A 14,486-nucleotide genomic window follows, 5' to 3' on the forward strand; every position below is an offset into this window, starting at 1 on the left:
TAAACTGGGTCAGTGACAGCAGATGAAGTAAGTGCAAGTTGGAGGAGGAAGCAATTGAGCACGTTTTGTGCTCATGCCCTGCGCTTGCAAAGCTAAGGCTCCAGCTTTCAGAAGTAACACAGCTTTCAGATTTAAAAGCAGCAAGTGGCATTAGTCCGAGAAAGCTTCTAGTACTTTCTAAGAGAAGGGAGTTATTTTTTAACCTAGGTCCCGGCTTTTGATAGGGTTTTCCCTTTGATCGTTAAACGAACTTCTGGTAATAGTATGGACTCATTCAGTCTATGTCAGGTTCTCACGGACCGGTCAGTTCAGCCTTACCTTCCGTTATGTTAATGGAAATTAAACAGGTCTGAACAGGAATATTTCTCATAATTATATAAATTTTTTGTTGGGTGTTACTTTATTTATATGAACGATTTTTCATTTGTGGCTTTTCGTGTAATGAATAAAGCAGCTCACATGTCATCTGCAAAACCACGAGTGTTGTTTTTTTTTTTGCTTATAACAAAACACAAACCACAGTTTTCACTACCATAATTATGACTGGCAAAAATATTGTGAGATTTCGATAAAATGCGCTTACGCAATTATATGCATCATAATTCGGATGCAGCTTTCTTTTATAAATATAACACTTCGCATACATGATGGTTGTTTAGAAGGAGAAAGAGGAAGAGAAAGGGGAATTATTTAATCCCGATTTTCATAAAAGCACAATAATTCGTATGCAAGAGCTCAAGATGTGACTTTCAGACCGACAACTCTGTGGTCGATTTCACAACTTTATGTGACAGGCCCTGAGGCTGCTCTGCAGAAGCAACCTTTACACCAGCTGCGATTACATAGACAAAACGGTCTTAGGGTGGTACAAACATTCAAGTAGATGACATTTTTCAAGCACATTTTTTAGGAAGAGAGGAATTAGTTACCCGACAAGCATATTGTAGAGCATGCGATCAGAAATTCCCCAATCAGGACGCTCTGTATCACCTGACCATAGATATTCAGATTAATTTCCGATGCGCATTCTTAGACATAGTAGACGCCAACGGAAAAAGGGTGCGCAGCTACGTTAGTCCATCTTTTGAGAGAAAACGGGTGAGCCGGTTATTGCAATGTGGCCGAAAGCTCTTTGCGGCTTTCCTTATACAATTTATTAACTGCTTGGCACAAACTAGGCCTAAAAAAGAATGCCCACTTATTAATAGGGTCCTACTGCCCCTCCGGTGAGGCTTTGTATGAAGGAACTCTCGCAACTACTTTCAGGCAACGGGATTCACTGTCAGTGGTACTCGGGCGAAATTGTCATTATTGCATTAGGAAAGTATGAAGACACAGTGTGATATAATCACAAGATTTTGATGGTCAATAGGACTATTTGTAGCTCCTTATTCAATGATGTCAATGATGCCAGAAGACTTCGTTCATTAAAACAAGCATGCAAGAGAAGCTTTTTCTCGCCCCAGTCGGTTAGTGGCTTTTTTTTTGCAGGGGGGCTGAAAAATGCCCTATGCATCATAATTGCTGCCGTCGCAGCAACCGTGTGTCCGTAGACTAAAAAACAGCTCCGTTTTGGAACCGTCGCCCACCCCGGTACCACTTTCGCATTACTTCAGGGTGGCGTTCCGTATTTCTCATTTTTTAAGAGCCTACTGTTGTTCCTGCGTCCAGGTTCCCGCTATTTGCTCTGAGTGTCGATTTAGTCGCCACTGCTTTGCATGCGCATTTCTCTTCGCTCCCTCTCAGCATCCATCAGGCATGTCATTACTATAAATGTCATTTTGCTCACTGCAGTCCAGCACGCTTTCCTGTTGCACATTTGTGATACTAAATTTCTCGTGGTAGGTTCCTCCCCAAAGACTCCATGCAAGGCGAGTCTTTCCTCGTGGAAACGGAGGCAGTAGAACATTACGTGTTCTGCGTTTTCTAACTCTGCACAGTGTTTCGACTGTATGGAGTTAGGTGGAAAAAAGTCAAAACCATTATAGTTGTGCTCCTATATTAACTTAACCACTGAAATTGGATTATACAGAAGCCCCATGCTTCTAATACTAAAAATTTTAGTGTGTGTGTGTGTCTACATATAAATTAGGGTGATTCAAAAAAAAATATTTCCCAACTCTTACCCTTTTAAATCGTTTTTATTGTAAAGATAATTATACTTTGCCTCAGATTTGCTCAGCAGAAGTTTATTTAATAAAAACAGAACTACAACATACTTCCATATAAGTTATCATTCACTTATGTATTTACTGCAAATAAATATTTCAAAACTTGCAATCGTCTCTGACTTTTGCTTGATTTGGCTTTTTCTTTCATTAAAAATGCTTTGGTTCTCTCCTCGGATTTTCCAAACTTTTAGGGGCAATCTATATGATATATGTAATAAACACTCGAATGTTTTTATCAGCGCATAGAGTGTAGACAACCCATAATCATAGTCTTTGCAATGTAAGAAGCAACTGGTATGTTAATTTGACTAGGTTTGGCATTGCAAATGTAACAATTTTGGTTACCCTTCGTCCGTGAGAGTATGTTACATATTTTTCCATCAACCATTGTTGGAAGGAGAGTATGTTTCACTAGGAAATTTTTACAATAAATTGGCCTCAATTGATTAATTTGAGCCCTTTTATTATCTGCTTCGCGTTTCACTATATCTGGTGTTTGTTTTTGAAAAATAAATTTTATTGGACGACAATATCGTGTTGATGAGGATTTGGAATATATCCAAATTGGAGTATCGTGGTCATCATTTAACACAAGCTTTAAAGGCACGAAACAAATTAAAAATAAGTACTCGTCAGTTGCAGCAGCATTTTCAAATGTTTGCTTGTACATGCTATGCCCTGAACTCCCATCTAAGCCCCATTTGCAAATAAGTGTTGCTGATTGGATTTTGTCAGCTCCAGAAAGGGACAAAGTGTCTAAGACGCGCTTAGTGGTTATATCTCGCAAAGACTGCAATGTAAAACTAGCATAAATCTCATCCACATGACTGCATTTATCAGGTGGAAAGCACATTTTCTTAGATTTCGTTAAACTATATAGAACGATCGAAAGACATCGTGATCTACACCCAGAGCTGCATTTTTCAATAATTTATAGTTATTAGTAGTTAATTTAGCGTCAAGGTAGAGGCCTATCTCTTCATCAGCAGATAGACACCTTTGTTTTGGGGCATTTACCGGCGCATTTTTCATATTTTTAGCACTGTCTAAGTAATCGCTTAGATCTTTAATAATGCTAGCAGCATCGTTTTTCCTTGCATGCCTAAGGGCGTGCTCGGAAGCGAACAAAATTTCCTCCAAAGTGCAATTGTTAAGTATACATTATATTCTTTTTATTTTAGTTTACTGCGCACAGTCTTGGAAATCCTTTGTGGGTCGACCGAATTGTTGTTCTTTTTAAAAGTATCTTCAGCAGCATACGAAGGAGCATTTGGTTCCTCCAGTGGTAAAACTATATCCTCGCCATTCAACCATTGCTCATACTTAGAAGAGAGCCGCTCAATCCGTTTACTAGCGAAATTCCACTTCTTATCAATTTTCAACATCAATAATTTTATGTTTCTTTTTAGTTCATCTTTCGCATTATCGGATATACAAAGGTTAATCTTTGTATGTATATTACTATATATTTTTTGAAGTCTTTCATTTTTAGGGTAGCTTTGCCACAATTGGAAAAATTCTTTTCGTGAAATTATATAAAATGGAACTGAAAATCGAAAATTTAAAAAATTTTAAATTACACATTTTTGCAAATCCGTGCACTACAATCGACTTATATGAGCAGAAACTAGTTAAAATTCTCAACAATATGAATCTACTTCTATTGAGTTACTAAGGGGTACTCACTTTTTTTTTTTTGCTACTAATCTCAAAAATTTACAATTCCTTGTTGTTTTTTTAAGAAAAAAAACACCAAAATCCAAAATTAACTATAAATATTTTACCTGGATTATCCATGACTTGTACTGAATAGATATCGTTTAAAAAATTACGGTTTGTATTAAACTTATTACCGCTAAACGCACTTAAACCGATTAATCAATATCACCCGGATTTAACAAATTTCCACACAAATGCACCGTTTGTCGAACATTGGTGGCAGCTAATTACCCGAAATTTTGCGCACACGACTTTTAGTAGTTGCCCTCTAACAAAAACACATTTTCGCTTTTATCTGTCACTATGACTTCTTTCCACCTGCCGCCTTATAGTCGAAACACTGTGCTCCGTGGTACACATTGGACAATGAGGATCTCTATCCTACGCTTCCATAAATACTCTTTGAAACTGCCATGTCTACTCATATCTGCGTGAGATTGTAGTTCAAATCGCCGTGCTTCCGCTCATTTCATTGAGCTACGTTCAAAATTAGCGTGAAGGTCCAACGCCCTTTACTCGAGACCTCTCACCGTTCTTGCCACTTAGCTATTGTTTGTGTCCTTGCTCTTTTCTTGGCTTCTTCAGATGGTCGCTCGATATTAGTGTTATACAGATCGGTCATTTCGCTTGCCAGTAAGTCCACTGAGATTTTGCGGGTTAGAACTAGGATCGCGTCGTCGGACACCGTCCGATAAGCACTTGCTATTCTTAAAGAAGCAAGTCGGTACGCTGCTAATACATATTTTTGATGGGTCCGTTTAAATCCATACCACACTGGTGCTGCGTATAGTATTATTGAGCTGGTTACTGTAACGTGTAGCTTCGCTCGGACCACCAATGTTAGGCATTATTCGCATAAGTGCTCCATTAACTTTGGTAACTTTCTCCCCCACCGCTCTGAAGTGCTCTTTTGTTAGGGGCTTAAAATATACCCGCGGTAGGTATGCATGTCGTAAGGGGCGACTAAAATACCACACTGATTCAAGGGGTTGTGCAACGCAACCCTCTAAAGGGGTTGCCAGCACCATATATAGGTTCTCCAACCTAATTGTCAACCTCGCCTATTCGCTGCGAATCCTATTTCATTAACAGCCGAGGCTCTGGCGACCCCGAATTCCTGACGGATCTAGGGGTGGGAGTGCGGTATGGCCTAGAAAGTTGCATGAGGTCATACCAAATCGTTCCCGAGATGGTCGGGGTAGTATCTTTATGGTGCTTGTTACCGGAACGTACCGGATATACATCCGGCAGAGGACCATCAACATCGATAACACTCGCAAAAGCCTTCGGGGAGTGTCCTTATCGCTACAACAGCTGTACAGTGTGTTTTGCACACTGTCCAATTTCCTTACAAACTCACAAGGAATATAAACATTTTCCTTGCTTACTTGCGTACCCCTGTTTGGTTCAATACTTATTGAACACCTTTAGAAGACTCACAATCACAAACTCACCATAACAGTCAACCAGCTGATTAGAGAGAGATAGTTTTTGGGATCTGACAGAAGATAGCTTGGTTGGCGGGTTTTTTTCCGGCTTCTTCTTTCTTTTCGGTCTGGAGCTGCTGAACAGGATGAAGGTAGCCTTTGCACGAAAAATTGGAATCTAGTCAGTTGAATTGCCTCACCATATTGCCGCAATCGAAATTGCACGTGGAAATTAACAAATTGCATCTTCATCTAATTATTTCGGCCCGATCCCATGGCACAGCTGCTTTTACTCAAACATTTGCTTTTATTTGGTGCTCGCATTCAGTCTTGGCACGATTATTTCTCTCGTGAGTGTGCTGCTAACGTGAGTCCGCATTCAAAATCACATAAATTGCACAATCATTCAAGGATCCATATACAACCACATTGCGCAAGTTGTACTTCGACCAATATTCTATAAACCCTAAAGGTAGCTAATGCGAATGGATCTACTATACTACACTTCCAATTAAAACAAACGAAAACATATGTATTACATTCCATAAACATTCCATTCAAAATTTAAGAACCATTATCTTTTTAATATAAAGCGCCGAATCCAAATATTCGTATGTAATTCGTAAATATCGGCCATTATAAGTACAAAGTAGAAGTCCCAGTAGGATTCCAAAAAAATATGAGTCGTCTAGCCTGAATATTTCGATGTAATCCAAATGCAATAATTTAATACCGACAAAGATTCGATCATTATAAGTGAAAAGTAGAAATCCCCGATAGGATTCTAATAATATAAGGCGACTAATACATATTGTATTGTGACTCGTTCAAATGAAGATTCAACATAACCTGAAAATAAATTATGCATAAATGTGAGAAATGTAAATCAGAAATGTAGGAGACAGGCAAAAATTGTGAAGTAATTATAAATAAAAATGACTAGGAGCTAGACTTCCCTCAATGACCACATTTGATACATACACATAAGCTGATATTTGCACGCTTGAATTTATATCAGCACTTTTCCATATGGTTTAGTAATCAAACCAATTCGTACCTACAAGCACTGACTAGGGGTTGACACTAAAAATTTTATTTGAAAGAAATACCATATAATGCAGATCAACGCCAATACTACGGATGCGGGGGAGGCCTTCTACGCTGCGTTGGACACGGCATCGCTGACATAAAATTTAAGTTCCGTTTGAATGATAATTTACTTTCTTTTTTTTTGCATAGTTAAGTGTTGTTGGAAGATTTACTAAGGCTGAGGTTTGATCTTTTTCTTTTCAAATATATGCATGAACATATGTATGCCTATACCTAACAAGCAAAATAAAGTAAAAGTAAGTTTTTCATAGATTTACAAAAATAGTTATTAAGCTTACAAAAAGAGTATTGAAGAAAACCAAAAGGTATTTAGGTTCGAAAGCGTTTAGACTTCGCTTATTTTATAAACTTACTTAAAGTTACTTCCCAGAACAAGTAACAGAAATATCTGTTGGGTATGTATATATATGTATATATGCATATGTACGAGTATACAACCCATTACTCAGCTTTCACTTGTTGCACCTCGGTTTCTATTGTTCTGTCTTTTGAGAAGATCACCCTGCCATATATTTGGAGGCAGAATTAGAAATTAAATCCCTCTTCTTTTAGTTCTACATCATTGTAAGAATATACATGCATTTCACTATCCATTAATATATAAGGTTTTCTTATTTGGGCAACCGCAACTAAACGAAGAAACCATGTAAAAACTATGTATGTACACTAAGGCGGGTCGATTTAAAAATCGCTCATTGCTCTGTGAAAATCGTATTCTAGGGATCAAAATAAGAAACTTTGCCGAAGGAACCATACCTCTAAAACGAATTCTGATGTCCCCCAATTTGGGTCGAACTTTTGGGTAGGGGCAAATTTAGAAAAATCCCACTTTGACCCATTTAGAATGCTCGAGTCGAGTCCAAATGTATGACCGACCCCCACTAACTTTGGAGGCCCGACCCACCGATGCCAGTGGCACACCCCCTGGAACCCCCTGGAACCCCCTGGGGGTTCACCATACAAACATTTAAAAAAATCACCGGTTTTGCACTTTACATGAAAAAATCAGCTAAATGGCTATGTTTTTTCTTTATTTTTATTTATTTATTTATAATAATATTTATTATTTATTTATAATAATATCTATTTTTTCTCTTAAGAAATTTATTTAGTCAGAACATATGTAAATGAAAAAATTAATTTAAGTGAGTTATAGAAAAGAAACTAAAAAAAATTATTGTTTGAAGTCTTTTTTACTTTCAAGTCTGGGCAATTTCGCACGGCTCTCTAATGTCGTCGCCATAACAGCCTCTACATTTTCCGATATAATCCGTTTGGAAACGCTAGCTAGCAATTGAACATGTCGTTCCGTTCCTTGTATGTGTGATGGAATTTTTGGATCATTAAACGGTGGATCATCTTGATTTAAATATTCTTTCAATGTATCGTACGGAATGCTTCGCGTGAATGGTGGTTCAAATACGATATTTATATCATTCAAATTGATCATTTCCGTATAACTTGTGCAATTAAAGTTTATATCTGGTTTTTTATAAACTCTAAGTTCCATTGGCTCGTCAACATCGGTTCGATAGCGCAGAATTTTCTTGATGGAACAGTCGCGCTTTTCTTTGCTATCATCAAACAACATTATTATTTCCATACCAAGTTTCTCCCAAATTCCAATCAACTTATCTTGTACTTGAATAGTGAATGATTTATGGGAAAACTTTTTTTGTTCTATTTTAGCACAATCACTTAAGTAAAAATAATATCTCAAGATATCCAGATGGGTTGGTAAATTAAGATCAGTTAAATCAGTAGACACACCAAAAACAGTAACATCATGCTTGGGTATATGACTCATTGGGTTTTCGATAGCTGTTGATGTAGTTGCTTCATCTTGCGGTGTAGAGGATGGTGGATTCATTGTAAACTTTTTGATTTGGAATGGTCACTTCACTTATTTTTTTTTTTTTTTTGAAATATTTTTTTATCTGAAATTAGCACTTCACACTTTGAGTTCTTCACAACGACTTAATGCATTCACAAAAACTGTTGCGTTATATACGGTCTACGAGACTAGGTAATAAGAATGAAATGGTAATTTCAATTCTACCTGCTGTGTCTTGTGGTGGCTTAAAAAAAACAACACAAGCAATTTTACGATCTGCAATTGTGTCACAGTGATACCTTCATTTTTTAAAACGGTTGAATAAAAAACCCACACAACTATGTTTACGACATGCAAATGCATCACAGTGATGCCTTGGTTTTAAAACGGGGTTGTAAAAATGCTAATTTCTAATAATTTTTTTTAATTTCTTTTCTATTACTAAGTTAAATTCATTTTTTTATTTACATATGTTCTGACTAAATAAATTTCTAAAGAGAAAAATAAACTCCAAAAAGAAACAAGTAAAGAAGGTTAAGTTCGGATGTAACCGAATATTACATACTCAGTTGAGAGCTATGGTGACAACATAAGGGAAAATAACCATGTAGGAAAATGAATCGAGGGAAACCCTGGAATGTGTTTGTATGACATGTGCATCAAATGGAAGGTATTGAAGAGTATTTTAAGAGAGAGTAGGCCATAGTTCTAGGGGTGGACGCGATTTAGGGATATTGCCATAAAAATGGACCAGGGCTGACTCTAGAATCGAATTTGTTTGTACGATATGGGTTTTAATGAAGGGTGTTAATGAGTATTTTAAAACGGCGTGGGCTTAGTTCTATAGGTGGACGCCTTTTCGAGATATCGCCACAAAGGTGGACCAGGGGTGACTCTAGAAAGCGTTTGTACAATATGGGTATCAAACGAAAAGTGTTAATGAGTATTTTAAAAGGGAGTGGGCCTTAGTTCTATAGGTGGACGCGTAGGTGTCACAACCATTTTACAAAGTTTATTGTATAGTTATATTTCGCGTCAATAAACCAATTCAATTACCATGTTTCATCCCTTTTTTAGTAGTTGGTATAGAATTATGGCATTTTTTTCATTTTTCGTAATTTTCGATACCGAAAAAGTAGGCGTGTTCATAGTCGGATTTCGTTCATTTTTTATACCAAGATAAAGTGAGTTCAGATAAGTACGTGAACTAAGTTCAGTAAAGATATGTCGATTTTTGCTCAAGTTATCGTGTTGAGGGCCATGCGGAAGGACAGACGGACGACAGTGTATAACAACTGGGCGTGGCTTCAAACTATTTCGTCCATTTTCACAGAAAACAGTTATCGTCATAAAATCTTTGCCCCTACCAAATTTCAAAATAATTGGTAAATTTTTGTTCGACTTATAGCATAAAAAGTATCCTAGACAAATTAAATGAAAAAGGGCGGAGTCACGCCCATTTTGAAAATTTCTTTTATTTTTGTATTTTGTTGCACCATATCATTACTTGAGTTGAATGTTGACATAATTTACTTATATACTGTAAAGATATTAAGTTTTTTGTTAAAATTTTACTTTAAAAAAACATTTTTTTAAAAGTGGGCGTGGTCCTTCTCCGATTTTGCTAATTTTTATTAAGCGTATATAGAGTAATAGGAGTAACGTTCCTGCCAAATTTCATCATGATATCTTCAACGACTGCCAAATTACAGCTTGCAAAATTTTAAATTACCTTATTTTAAAAGTGGGCGGTGCCACGCCCATTGTCCAAAATTTTACTAATTTTATATTTTGCGTCACAAGTTCAACCCATCTACCTAGTTTCATCGCTTTATCTGTCTTTGGTAATGAATTATCGCACTTTTTCGGTTTTTCGAAATTTTCGATATCGAAAAAGTGGGCGTGGTTATAGTCCGATATCGTTCATTTTGAATAGCGATCTGTGATGAGTGCTCAGGAACCTACATACCAAATTTCATCAAGATACCTCAAAATTTACTCAAGTTATCGTGTTAAGGGTCGGACGGACGGACGGACGGACGGACGGACATGGCTCAATCAAATTTTTTTTCGATCCTGATGATTTTGATATATGGAAGTCTATATCTATCTCGATTCCTTTATACCTGTACAACCAACCGTTATCCAATCAAACTTAATATACTCTGTGAGCTCTGCTCAACTGAGTATAAAAACATAGGCATTTCAAAGTGGGATTTTTCAAAATTTGCCCCTACCCAAAAGTTCGACCCAAATTGGGGGACATCAGAATTCGTTTTAGAGGTATGGTTCCTTCGGCAAAGTTTCTTATTTTGATCCCTAGAATATGATTTTCACAGAGCAATGGGCGATTTTTTTGCCTCCCCACAAATCGACCCTGCCTAATGTACACATATTGAGGTAGGTCAGTAGTTCCATTTAGCTTACCCCCAAACAAAATAGTTAGTCATACTTGACATAAATATAGCGCTTACTACTTAAGTTAATAGGTGTTATAAATGAATATTGAATCATAGATATAGAAAGATAAAAACATGTTAATGTATTCTTAAATACCTAAGTGTAAGCAACTAACACAATAAGTACAAATGTGAATTGTATTGAATAAAATTAACTATGGCAATTTAATTTGGAGAGTGATGGTCTGATTTCTGAGGAAATGTGTGTGGTAACTAATGGGCCTTCATCACCAGCTTAAAGCCATGGAAGGGAGGGCATAGGGCAGCCGTCCAATATTCATTCCGCTGCGAAGGTAAGGTGTTACCTGGGGGTGGATTAAGAGATGAGGGAAAGTGCCAGTGAAGGTGTAAGTTTGAGGATTGTAATAATGTGTGCAAGAATAATTTATCTTGTTTACCTTGTTGACGAGGGTGTGCTTTACTCACAGCTGTGTTTGGGAACTCACGCTGCTGAAGTTCCGGGATTAAGCCAGTGCACACGCCATAGTTGTGGGTAGTAGAAGGGCGCTTCCAATTGAGGAAGAAGGTGTTAACGTCAAGGGGTTCATAACACAGCAACAACAACAGAAGGTTTGTCATGGGTGTGGATGCGATTGAGCAGAAAAAATTCAGAAAACTCTAAATAGAGATTCGAAAATTTTCGTCAAATTTTCACAAAATTAAAATTTTTTTCGAAAATGTGTTTGAGATTGGTTTAAGTAGTTTTAGTTACAAAATTCGTTCATCATTTAACTTAAATTATTAAAAATCAAAACGGATGAATTTGATATATGAATTATCGGAAAGTCCGAATTGGATTTTTTTCGAATATATTTTTAAAATTGGCTTGAGTCGTTTTAGTTACAAAATTATCGAAAGTAAAAACGTCAAAGTTTGATTTATGAATTAACGAAAAATACAAAATTTTTGTAAAATTTTCTCGCAATCTCAATTTTTTTTTTTTTTTTGAAAACGAAGAAATTTGATTAAAATGTCCACTGCATTTTTGGTGTTCGCTACTGTATATGCAAGACAACCTATCAAAGCACTTAAAAGTTTCTGAGAATCAGTAGAACTTTTGTTGATGCGACTTTGTAAGATGCGAATGAGCGGAATGGTCCAGCAGGTTCAATGTGGTCACGTTAAATCTTTTCCGAAATGGACGTGCTTTTGATTAAAGCGAACGAATCTATATCCGGAAAAGGACCATCAATATCGATGACATCAACGTCGATGGCATTACGCTACCGATTCCGTTCAATATTATATGCAACCGCAATTGCACTCAATGTACAGTGGCGCAACTAAAGTCCTTATCTGACAGCACTTGATGGAAAGACAAATAAACGCTCACAAATACCTATAAAGCAATTGTCGCTAGTCGCATGTGTGTTACGGGTTTCCTATTAAGTTAACGAGCTGAAAAGGAACAGACTGGAGTAAGATGCAGGCCAGTCAAAGTATCGCACTCATCTCTGCTGTGGTTTGTTTGTACACAGATAAGGATTCAATACTAAGAAGTGTTAAAAGTCCGCCGACAAGCCTAAGAAAAACTACGCTGAGGGAACAGCCTGAATCTTTACTGTGCTTCCAGTTATAAGGTGTTGAAGGTAGCTCATTCACCATATGTGAGTGAGATCATTATTGACTGAGCACATCAGACTAACCTAATCTGAAAGAATGCTGCAGCAATATTATAATGTAAGATTATAACCAGAATTAAAAGTATTTCTACAAAAACTGCCTAGCCGTTGAATATAAAATATAATTTGCCTTGTATTAATTTGCACAAAATTTTTATTACGCAGAGCACGCAACCATTCCAATTACTTAAGTAAATTAGTTTCTTTTACAAGCTTAATACCAACTAATACGTAAAGCACATAAACTATCATAATTATGATATGGAAAACAAGAAGCAACAACAAACATACATACATAAGCATATGAAAAGATAAACACGTTTACGAGCAAATAAGCAAACAATCTCGAGTGTGTATGGAAAGAACTTAAGGCATAATTATGTCGACTATAAAAGATGCTACGGGCACTTATGATATGCATATGTATGTACGTTTACGCTTGTATGTATGCACATACATATTTCGTATGTATATTCATAGCAAATGCTATTATAATTTTGCAAAGCTAAAATCAGAAATCAAAGATTTGAGCAAATATGCGTAGAAAAATATGCCATAATTTGAAGGACTTTTTCGCATTGTATGTAAATTGTACTTATTGTCTTGACCATTGTGAATTTATATAAGTGGCGCATGTTTGAAAAAAACATTCACAAAGGCTAAGTGCCTTGTTCGTCTGTTAAATCGCTGATCGATTACTTAAAAGTATAAGCTGGCTAGGCTATGTTATGCGAATGAAAGTTGATGCCCCGCCTAAGAAAGTAGTTCTTTCGGAACCCGCCTACAAAAGCATAACAACAGGGCGGCCCCTGGAATGGAATGGCGTACGAACTAGCAATAAGACAGGCGTGGTTTTGGTGAACTCAAAATGGACTGTGGATAAGTGAGTCCTAACCGTAAGAGATTATCAAATAAATTCAAAGCCTTCCTTGAAATATCTAGGAATAATCATTGACTCAAAACTAACTTTTAAGAAGCACTTCAGGGCGGTGGGGGTGGAAGTTTCTAGAGTTAGTGGAGCCCTAACGCGAATAATGCCCAATATTAGCTGCCCAGGCGCAGCTACCCGTCAGCTATTATCCAACGTGACCAGCTCTATAATATTATATGCAGCACCAGTATGGCGCGGATCTAAAATTGTCCATCAAAAAGATATACTAGCAGCCTACCGTATTACTGCTATACGAATATCATGTGCTTATCGGACGGTGTCCGACGACGCGATCCATGTTTTATTCAGGAAAATCACAGTAGATCTTCTCTCTGGTGAAATGGCCGATCTGTATGGCATTGGAATCAGCCGACCGTCTGAAGATGCTAAGAAAGCGCAAGGTCACGAACAAGAGTTAGGTGGCAAGAACGGGCGAACTAAATTACCATCTCAAACAGATATTGAGCGGGCACGGCAGCTTCAAGGAATATCTACATAAGTGTGGGATTGAGGAGGATCCTTTCTGTCCCCACTGTTCCTCCGAATTGGAAAGCGCAGAACATGTAATATTTCACTGCCCTCATTTTCACGGCGAAATACTCTATGCACACAGAGTTCTTGGAGAGGAGCCTTCCATTAGGAATTTAGGTCCACGAATGTGCGGACAAATAGATTGTTGGACTGCTGTGAGCAAGATGGCCTTTATTGTTATGACGAAATTGATGCATGATGAAAGTGAGCGCAGAGAAATGAGCATACGAAGTAGTGGCGACTAAATCGCCTTTCGCAACTGGCCTTGTTTTAGGACCATAGCCGTTAAATCAACAAAACGCAAATTAATTAAATAAGTAAGTGAAGTTGTCGGTTTGAGTGACTGCCTCTAAATTTTTCTGCAGGTTAGTTTCCTCTTCCAACACCAAAAGATATATAATTTTTAGCTACATACCTGTAAGAGTTTCCTTGAACAATATTCTTAAAGTTCATATATATGACAATCGATATCACTCAATCCCGACCGCTTCTAACACGCTTATATTAGCTTCACTTGCATGTTTGTAACTCTCTAGGCTGGGCGCGCAAATAGACCCATCTTGCGGAAATTATGGAAGACTCGCGACCGTGGTTAAATTAAAGAACTCGCTACAAAACGAGTTGTGCTTGATAGCGGTGACACAAACCTCTGTTGGCCATAGTGTATATATAACTTATAGCT

The 14,486-nt window shown here is 37.3% G+C and overlaps 1 long non-coding RNA gene across 1 annotated transcript in view; it reads right to left on the minus strand.

Moving 5' to 3' along the window:
- Window positions 1-5,938: 5,938 nt before the first annotated feature.
- LOC137249479 (uncharacterized) overlaps window positions 5,939-14,486 on the minus strand; it is a 30,769-nt gene continuing 22,221 nt past the window's right edge. The window contains exon 3 of the long non-coding RNA XR_010952393.1: window positions 5,939-6,166. This is a non-coding gene — a long non-coding RNA (uncharacterized lncRNA). The remainder of the gene's footprint in view (window positions 6,167-14,486) is intronic.

This window comes from Eurosta solidaginis, chromosome 4 (assembly GCF_040869045.1).
Source record: "Eurosta solidaginis isolate ZX-2024a chromosome 4, ASM4086904v1, whole genome shotgun sequence".
In the NCBI taxonomy this organism is placed as follows: domain Eukaryota; kingdom Metazoa; phylum Arthropoda; class Insecta; order Diptera; family Tephritidae; genus Eurosta; species Eurosta solidaginis.